The sequence below is a fragment of the Mustela putorius genome, unplaced genomic scaffold, assembly GCF_011764305.1.
Source record: "Mustela putorius furo isolate JIRA1106 unplaced genomic scaffold, ASM1176430v1.1 tig00537295_pilon_pilon_pilon, whole genome shotgun sequence".
NCBI classification, from domain to species: Eukaryota; Metazoa; Chordata; class Mammalia; order Carnivora; family Mustelidae; genus Mustela; species Mustela putorius.
This window is the reverse complement of record NW_025422433.1, coordinates 1149050-1157706: the sequence shown is the minus strand read 5'-3', so window position 1 is coordinate 1157706 and position 8657 is coordinate 1149050. Positions and strand designations below refer to the sequence as shown.

General features: G+C 46.5%; 1 non-coding gene across 1 annotated transcript; it reads right to left on the bottom strand.

The window, feature by feature from the left end:
* Nucleotides 1-7084: 7084 nt before the first annotated feature.
* Nucleotides 7085-7158, bottom strand: TRNAT-UGU. Its single transcript has one exon. It is a non-coding gene; the product is annotated as a tRNA-Thr (tRNA).
* Nucleotides 7159-8657: the final 1499 nt, after the last annotated feature.

The following is an 8657-nucleotide window of genomic DNA, read 5'->3' as shown; positions in this document are numbered from 1 at the left end:
ACAAACGATGTATTTTATGATGAACAACATAACACAATAAAAATAAATAAATAAAACGGGCCAAAGACCTTAGCTCACTAAAGAATAAATACAGGAGTCAAATAAGCACATGTAAAGACAGGCCACATAATATGTTGCTATAGACTAAATGTTTTATCTCTCTCCCCTTCACCAAATTCATACATTAAAACCTAATTCCCAGTGAGATGGTGTTAGGAGGTGGGGGCCTTTGGGAGGCCTTACATCATGAAGGTGGGCCTTTTCATATGGGATTGGTGCTCTTAACAATAAAAGAGAACACCCAGACCCTACAGACCTCCCTTTTACCTTGGGTGGTTACAGCTAGAAGGTGCTACCTGTTAACCACAAAGTGGTTCCTTACCAGACACCACATCTGCCAGTGCCATGATCTCGGACTTCCCAGTCTTGGGCATTTTGGTTTCAGCCCAAGTGGGCTAAGACATACATCATCATGAAAATGCAAATTAGAACAACGATGAGATTCCACTTCCTGACCATTAGAATGACCAAAATTCAGAACAAGGACACCAAATGCTGGCAAGGATGTGCTGAGGTAGGACCTCCCACTCATTGCTGATGGGAACACAAAATTGTTCAGCCACCTTGGAAGGCAGTCTGGAAGTTTCTTACGAAACTAAACATACTCCTACCATAAGATCCAACAATTACCCTTCTTCCTTTAAAGACCTTATAAACTATTCATGGAAGCAAGATATTTCATAAGAGGAAATGTATATTAAAGAAAATTAGCATACCCACAATTCTCAAGACATAGCATATGTCCTTAATATTTAAAATCAGCATATTTTGGTTGATTCACTTACAGTCATTTATGCATTCGCTCAATAAATTAACGTAACTTTTATGCCTACTAAGCACAAGGCACAATATTAGGCACTGCAGGGCAGGAAAACTAACCAGATCCTCCATTCCAAGAAGATGATACACCGGTATCTCTCTACATGCACACAAATAACTAAGAATCACTAAAAATGTGCTAAGTGCCATCCTAGATGTACAGGTAAAGGGTGAAGAGAATTTGGAGGTGGAAGAAATCATCTGTAAGCAGAAGCAAGAAGGTGATGGTATCATGAAGGTGAGTGTTACTGAACTACGTCTCAAACATCAGATACGGATTTCAGGTTAAACATGATACATAAAACAAAGGCATTTGTCTACCACAATGGCAGTAAAAGAATTTTTCAAAGGTATAATCTCACAAAGGAAAAGAGGTTGGGAAGGAAAAATGACAACAGAAAAGCAATGTCAAGTATTTTGGAAGCTGGAAAGGAAACTGGAATTCAGAGGGAAATCACCCATCAGCAAGCTCCTCGTGTCCACAAAACCACCAACCAGCACTGCGGTATCTCACTGTGAAATGAGTGGACCAGAACAACCAAACACCTGAGGAAAGCTTTTAACTCTAAGAGACAGACAAAAGCAAATATGAATAACTCAAATATAAGAGGCAATGGAAGGAGAACACCTCAGGTAACATTAAAGAGATATTGTAACCTTGAAACACAAACAATTACTAGAAAATTGGGGGTATATTTAGAGAACATAAAATAGTAGTTGAAAATTATATGATATAAAGGAAAGATTAAATAAAAGTTTTGAAAGGTTGTGGGAAATTCTTAGAAAGTAGAACAAAAATATAGATATAGGAAAGGAATAAAATAGATTAAAAAAATTAACATATCAGATCAGGAGACCTGTCAGGTTTTAGAGGACTTGACTAATAACACTAGTGTTCTCTTCATGAATTCAAAACAAAATGAAAAATGGACATAGATGCCAGAGAGATTATCAAAATGTGTTTGCATTATTGTTGTTAGAGCTGCTTGAAGATCACCGTCTATGTCATGCAATCGAATCATCTTGCTTTTTCTTCACCCCTGAGAGCACTTACCCCATCAGTTACTGGCACAAATGGATGACCCGCCCACCCCCATCCCCGACACACACACACACACACACACAGAACCACATGATGACTCTGTGCCCACAGGTCAAGCATCTGGCGAGGCGGAGCAGGATGAATCCTGAAGACAGGTTACATTCAACCAGAGACAAAGTGGCTGAGTCCAGCATGCTCAGCTCCGTTTGCAGCTAACCAATCTTAATTTAACACTGTATGTGTTTTTAAAAGACTTTTTTATTTTTTAGAGATAAAGGCACCCCTAGTGCCATATATTAATTGTACTTCAATTAAAAAAATATAAAATGGGAGTGCCTGGGTGGCTCAGTCAGTAAAGCGGCTGATTTCAGCCCGGTCATGATCTCAGGGTCCTGGGTCGTGGGGCTCCCACTCAACAGGAGGCCTCCCTCTCAGCAGGAAGTCTACTTGTCTCCCTCTCCCTCTACCCCTCCCCCTGCTCCTTCTCTTAAATAAATAAATAAATCTTCTAAAAAATAAATTTAAAAAATTTAAAAAACAATATTATAGGTTATACTTCAATTTTTAAAAAAGATTTTATTTATTTATTTATTTGACAGACAGAGATCACAAGTAGGCAGAGAGGCCGACAGAGAGAGGGGGAAGCAGGCTCCCTGCTGAGCAGAGAGCCCAATTCGGGGCTCCATCCCAGGACCCTGAGATCATGACTCGAGCTGAAGGCAGAGGCTTAACCCACTAAGCCACCCAGGTGCCCCTACTTCAATTTTTTTAATTAAAAATTTCAAGTCTACCAATCTGATAAATTCCTTTTTCTTTCTCAAAACTATGAAGGAGAGAGTTGAGATAAACTGGAAACATTCCCACATACATTTCCTGCCTGGTGAATGCACTGGAACTTCTTCCACTGTATTAAAAGCAGAGCTTAGAAAATAAGTGTTCTTCCTCCCTCATCAACATTCAGATGTGAATGGTAGAGTTCTACCTAGAAGGAATGTGAAAATACAGAGGAAGAGATCAGCCAATGAACTTATCTTTAAAAATTCCCAAACTAAAAGATGTGAGTGTCTAGCTATCCAAGCATAGCGAAAGGAAAAAGACCCACATGTGGTTGCATTGTTCATGAAATTCAGATAAATCAGGACAAAATGATCCCAAAGACTTCCAGAGAGGGAAATGCGTATATGAAGTACAATTACAATAAGGAAGAAATGGTCCTGAACTTATTCACAGCAGCTGCGGAGGTAAGAAGGTGAGGAGGAATGGAAGGTGATCTTAGTGTCCCTAAGTGATGGCAAAGGGCATCCGAGAGGTACGTGCGTATTCTTTGACGGACGGATGCACGCAGTATCATCACTGCAGCAGAGGGTACATGCAGGGGGGTAGTGGAACTCCAGGATGTAAAGATAACCTGAGTAACATGGACGATCTCAAATACAAGGTTAAGAAGTCTGAGCAAATGAAGATGCTTTCAGAAGGGCTGTGAGGTGATGGAGGCAGGACTCAGAGCATTTACTGCAGCCACGGGATGAGGGATCAAAGAGCAGGAGACTGGAAGCTGGGGGTTGGCTGGAAATTTGCAGGAGTCCAGGGAGAAAGGCTGAGAACGTCAGCTGGGAAGTCAGGAGACAGGTGTGCGTGAGGTGCCGAGAGAATGGAAATTCAGTGAACCGAAGGGGCATGTATGTGCACATTGATAGGAATATGTGACTCAACCAAAAAAGGTCTCCTGAGAAAGGTAAATGTGAAGCTTGGCTTGTGGGTCCCTCCTCACCAGAGGATGGATTCCTGCTTCCCCAAGACACCTCTAGGTCTACTTGACCAACTTCCCCATCACAAAATGTCACGTAACTACCTGAATTCATTGTTAGGATGGTTTGTTGTTGCTGTTTAAGCACCAAGGACAGGGACAGAGACAGATACTGAGGCAGAGGCAGTGGCAAAGGAACACTTCTCCAAAAAGAGAGAACAGAATAAGCTACATTTGCCAGAAGGCTCATGTATCTGAGTTGAGATGGAGAAGAGTAAAACGAGACCCCACAGCACCTCCCCCCAATCCTCAGTGCTTCCGCTTCTTGGTCATTGTTCATAACGTTTGATCTTCCCATTTGTCTTCAGGGTATCGCCCTTTAGAGAACCGGTCTTTAGTGACTTGACCTATTCTCTCTCCTCTGTCTCCGAGGTAGCAGGAACTTTCGGACATAATTCTGAAATTAAAGTAAACAAATGACAGCTCTTGGTCCGGCACAATGAGAAGTCACTTAGTTCATGGAGTCATCTCACCCTGCCTGATCTTGTTCAGAATCCGGAAACTTCATTTTCTGTCTCGGAACCAAATAAAACTGAACCACCCCAGTGCCATCTAGGCTGGGGTGCATAGAAAGAGATACCAGCAGAACACACCTCTTCTCGTCTGAACTCGTATCAAGCAGGTGTCATTAGCTATAGACATTTAGTTGGGAGAAAGTTTGCAAAAGGGTTGGATTCCAAAAGTCTGAGAGGGGGAAGCAGGTACAATTTGGCTGGGGGTCCAGTAAGAGCCACTAAGGGTCTTGAGACAGCAGGTAGGATGAATGTACTTCTGTAGAAATAGGTTCCAAGTCTGTGTCAAAGGCAGACAAAACCAGTTCTCATCCACTATGCCAGTGGTCCCGGAGGGGCTGTCATTGGTAAATGAAACTCCCTGGAGAAACAGTGTCCATCTCTCACTTGAAGTTCCAGTTATGATGATAGATTACATCAGTCTTTCCACCCATTAAGCCCATCTTTTTTTTTTAACATTTTATTTATTTATTTGACAGAGAGAGATCGCAAGAAGGCAGAGAGGCAAGCAGAGAGAGGAGGAAGCAGAGAGAGGAGGAAGCAGAGAGAGGAGGAAGCAGAGAGAGGAGGAAGCAGGCTCCCCACTGAGCAGAGAACCCGATGTGGGGCTCGATCCCAGGACCCTGAGATCATGACCTGAGCCGAAGGCAGAGGCTTAACCCACTGAGCCACCCAGGCGCCCTTCATTAATCCCATCTTAACAGCAAGAGAGAGTAGGATTTACACCAACAGTTTTCAGAAACCAAACAAATACTCCATTGGTGATGATGATAGGTTAATACATGCAGATTTAAAATAATTTAAAAAGTGCTTTGAAAGTAGGTTCCTTGCTAGGCAGAAGCCTGTCTCTCCCTCTGCCCGCCGCTCCCCCGGCTTGTGCTGTCTCTGACAAATACATAAAATCTTAAAAAAAAAAAAAAAAAAAGCGCTTTAAAGTCCAAAGCCTTACTAACTCTGTGACAATGCTTTTATCTCAACACTTTCTGCACATCCACAAAGCTGCCTCTTCAGGTGGCACATAGCTAATTAGATGCTGTCCTGATGAAGCAGTCACTCAGAGCTGAGTCGTGCAATTCTCCCTCTCCTGCCTGTTACGGACTGAATTGTGTTCCCCCTTTCAACCCCTATGTTGAAGCCCTTTACCCTTAACGTGACTATATTTTGTGATAGGACTTTTAAGGAATTAAGGTTAAATGAGGTCCTAAGGTCAGTGCCCTTACTTAGTAAGACTGGTGAGCTTATAGGAAGAGAAAGAGATACCAGAGCTGTCTCACTGTCTCTCTCTCCTTGAAAGGCCACGTGTAGACACAGCAGGAAGGTGGAGGCCTACAAGGCAGAGGAAAGGCCTCACCAGGAAACCAGCTCTGAACGCACCTTTATCTTAGACCTCTGGCCTCCAGAACTGTAAGAAGATGATCTTGTTGTGTAAGCCACCTGGTTTGTGATATTCTGTTACAGCAGCCCTGGCTGACTGATACACTGTGTTTCTATCAAAAGTATCAGGGAATGAGGAGAGGATGTCCCAGGCAAAAGCAGAGAGAGCCCAGGAGAGAGAGAAGAACAATTCAGTTTGTTCATTTGGCCTGTTCATTCTTCATGGAGAACTTTTCCCATAGATTTCCAAAGATTCATTTTACATTTTCCTCTTCCAGGATTCAAACACGAGTCAGGTGTTCTCTGGGCAAGTACTTTCTCACGGAAAACAAAGTTATCTCAGGCCCCCAAACCCATAAGACTAAGGTTTGAGATCAGTCTAAGTTGCTTAATTTTGTTTGACTCTGTGGCCAAAGCCTTCATTCTTGACCCTAGTAAAAACAGAAGACAGGTATCATAAGAAAGGCATGGTTCTACAATCAGACAGACAGGCTTGGGTTTGACATTGAGCTCTGACCTTACTCTCTGTCTGATTACATTACTGAGCCTGTTTCCTCATCTTCAAAGAGCTGATTATTAGGCATATTTGACAGGGTTGATTAAGTGAGAGTGTATCTGCAAACACCTGGGATATCGTAGACTTCCAATAATTCTAATTTGATGATAGGAGGGTACGCAGATGTTTCTGAATCAGTACAAAAGTGCAAAGGGCATTTGTTGACCTCACTTTTCGTTCAGCTATGTCTGTAATGGGGAGTTCTGCAAAGGTAATTCACTTGCTTCAAAATCACTTAGAGTACTTGCTAAAAGTATGCATTTCTGGGTCCTTCAGCAAACCAGAATTAAAACTTCTGGGGATGAGTCCCAAGACACTGTATTTTAACAAGCTCCCTAGGTGATTTAAATGCACACCCAGCTTAGGAATCACTGCATTATAGGATCATTCTATGCTTTTAACTGCAGAATTAAAATTCAGTTTCCAGTGGGGCTAACTTATTTAGTTCCTTGGGGACTAAAACCCTTCTTTGAAGACTGAAGACCTATAAGAAACTATACACTACTATTTCATAATTTAGTAGTATTTGGAAAACCATATATAAATCATAACATGCTGGATTCTCTCAAATCACTAATTAATTATATGGGAATTCAGAAAAAGGCTTTCAGCGTTGGGAACATTTTTCTTGGTCTTCCTCTATCCCTCCTCCAAAAAGTGAGGACAGGGAGGAGCTTCAGCAAAGTTATCACAAAGGAAGTTACTGATTTCTGGATTTCTCAGCTCTGGATCCACAGGAAGTCCCTTTCCTTTCTGTTTCCCCCTCTGTCAGTTCTCATAAAGAAACACACCCCTTTTCCTTCAAAGTGAGAGTTTTGCAGTCACAACTGCTTCGGAGTGATTGGATCAGAATTTATATAAGGAGCAGAAGGGGTTAGTGGCGGGAAGCAGCTTTCGGAGAAGAGGAAAAGCCTAGGCCCCACTGGGAGTCGAACCCAGGATCTCCTGTTTACAAGACAGGCGCTTTAACCAGCTAAGCCATGGAGCCCACACACGCGCCTGCGGTAGTGCCAGGTCTGTCCTTGCTGTTCGATGAAGTACAGTCGCCGGAGCGCGCACAGAGCCGGTTCCTGCGAGAAAGCGCACGAACCCCCAAACGTCGTTTAGTTCCTTGAGCAGGAGCCCCATTGGCGCCACTTGCGTGTTGGGGCTCCCGGCACTTGACTCAGCCAAGAATAACCCTCGGGGACAGTCAAGGCCACGCACTTTCCGTCCCCGGCTGGGATGAAGTCCTCCCGGAGCTCGCCGCGCTGGGGTTGCGCCCGTCCCTCGGAACGCGGGCGCGGCTCTCCCATGTCCGAAGCTACGGGCTCTCAAAAGGGGGCTTCGGGCAAGACTCTGGGGCCGCGGGATTGGGGCGCACTTCCGCCCCACAAGCAGTGACTCGGCCGGGGGTCGGGGGCCGAGAAGAGGGTGCGGGGTGCGGACCTCCGCGGAGTCAGTCACGCCGCAGTGTCACACCCGCAGTGGAGGGCTGGGGGCCGGGGGCGGGAGGATGAGGCGGATGAGGGGGAGGGGGCCCGGCACGTCCACCCCAAGGGGTTTCCTGGGTCCAGATACGACCCTCTTAGGGAGGGGAGCTATGTCGTCCCTGCGGACCACTGCCCTGCCCACTCGGGCACCACCAAGGCTTCACATCGAGGGCAACGCGCCATCAGCTCCCGGAGGTGACGCCTCCTCCCCTCTAACACCATCCTCTGAGGTCGCTGCCCTCCTGGGTGGCCCGCACCCCTTCCCCGAGGCCGCACCCCACGCCGTGACCCGAATCACCTCCACCAGGTCGTACCCAAGGCGCAAAGAGCGGGGCTTGCGGGGGACACCCGATCGCGCCGTTCGCCGGCGGGAGGGGCCTGGGACTCGGGGGTCTGAGGGTCCACAGGTGGCCCCTTAATCCCAGCCACAGGTGGCGCGCGGAGGGGTCGGGGCCGCCGGGCGGGACTGGCGGCGGGAGGAGACCCCCGGGACCCGCCCAGACCGCGCTGTGGGCTTGGGGCTGCCGGGACCTGTCCTCTCCTCCCGGGAGGATGCGAAGACCCTCGCCAAATTCAAACGGATCCCCGCCCTAAGCTGTGGGACCGTGTCCCTCCGTCTCTCTCACACATACGTCCGCACGCACAACGGGGACTCCAGCGGCGCTCCAGCTCGGGTGGGGAGGACGCGGGGATGGGTGGGGGGATGGGTGGGGTCCCCTCTGACTTGCTCCTGCAGAGCCGGACACAGCTCCCGGCCCTCCACCAGCCCGCAGCCAACCGCACACCGGAGACTCGACAGAGTGCGACCGAACCGGAACGCAGCCATTCCGCGGACACTCACAGGCGGCTCCGTGCAGACACAGTGACTCTGAACGAACCGCACGAAACTGAGAAACAAAGTTGGAGGACGTCCCTACTCGACCGCAGATTTACCATAAAGCGCAGTAATAAAGGCAGTGAGGTGGTGGTTTAAAACAAACAAACAAACAAACAAACAAACAAACACCGCTCAGTG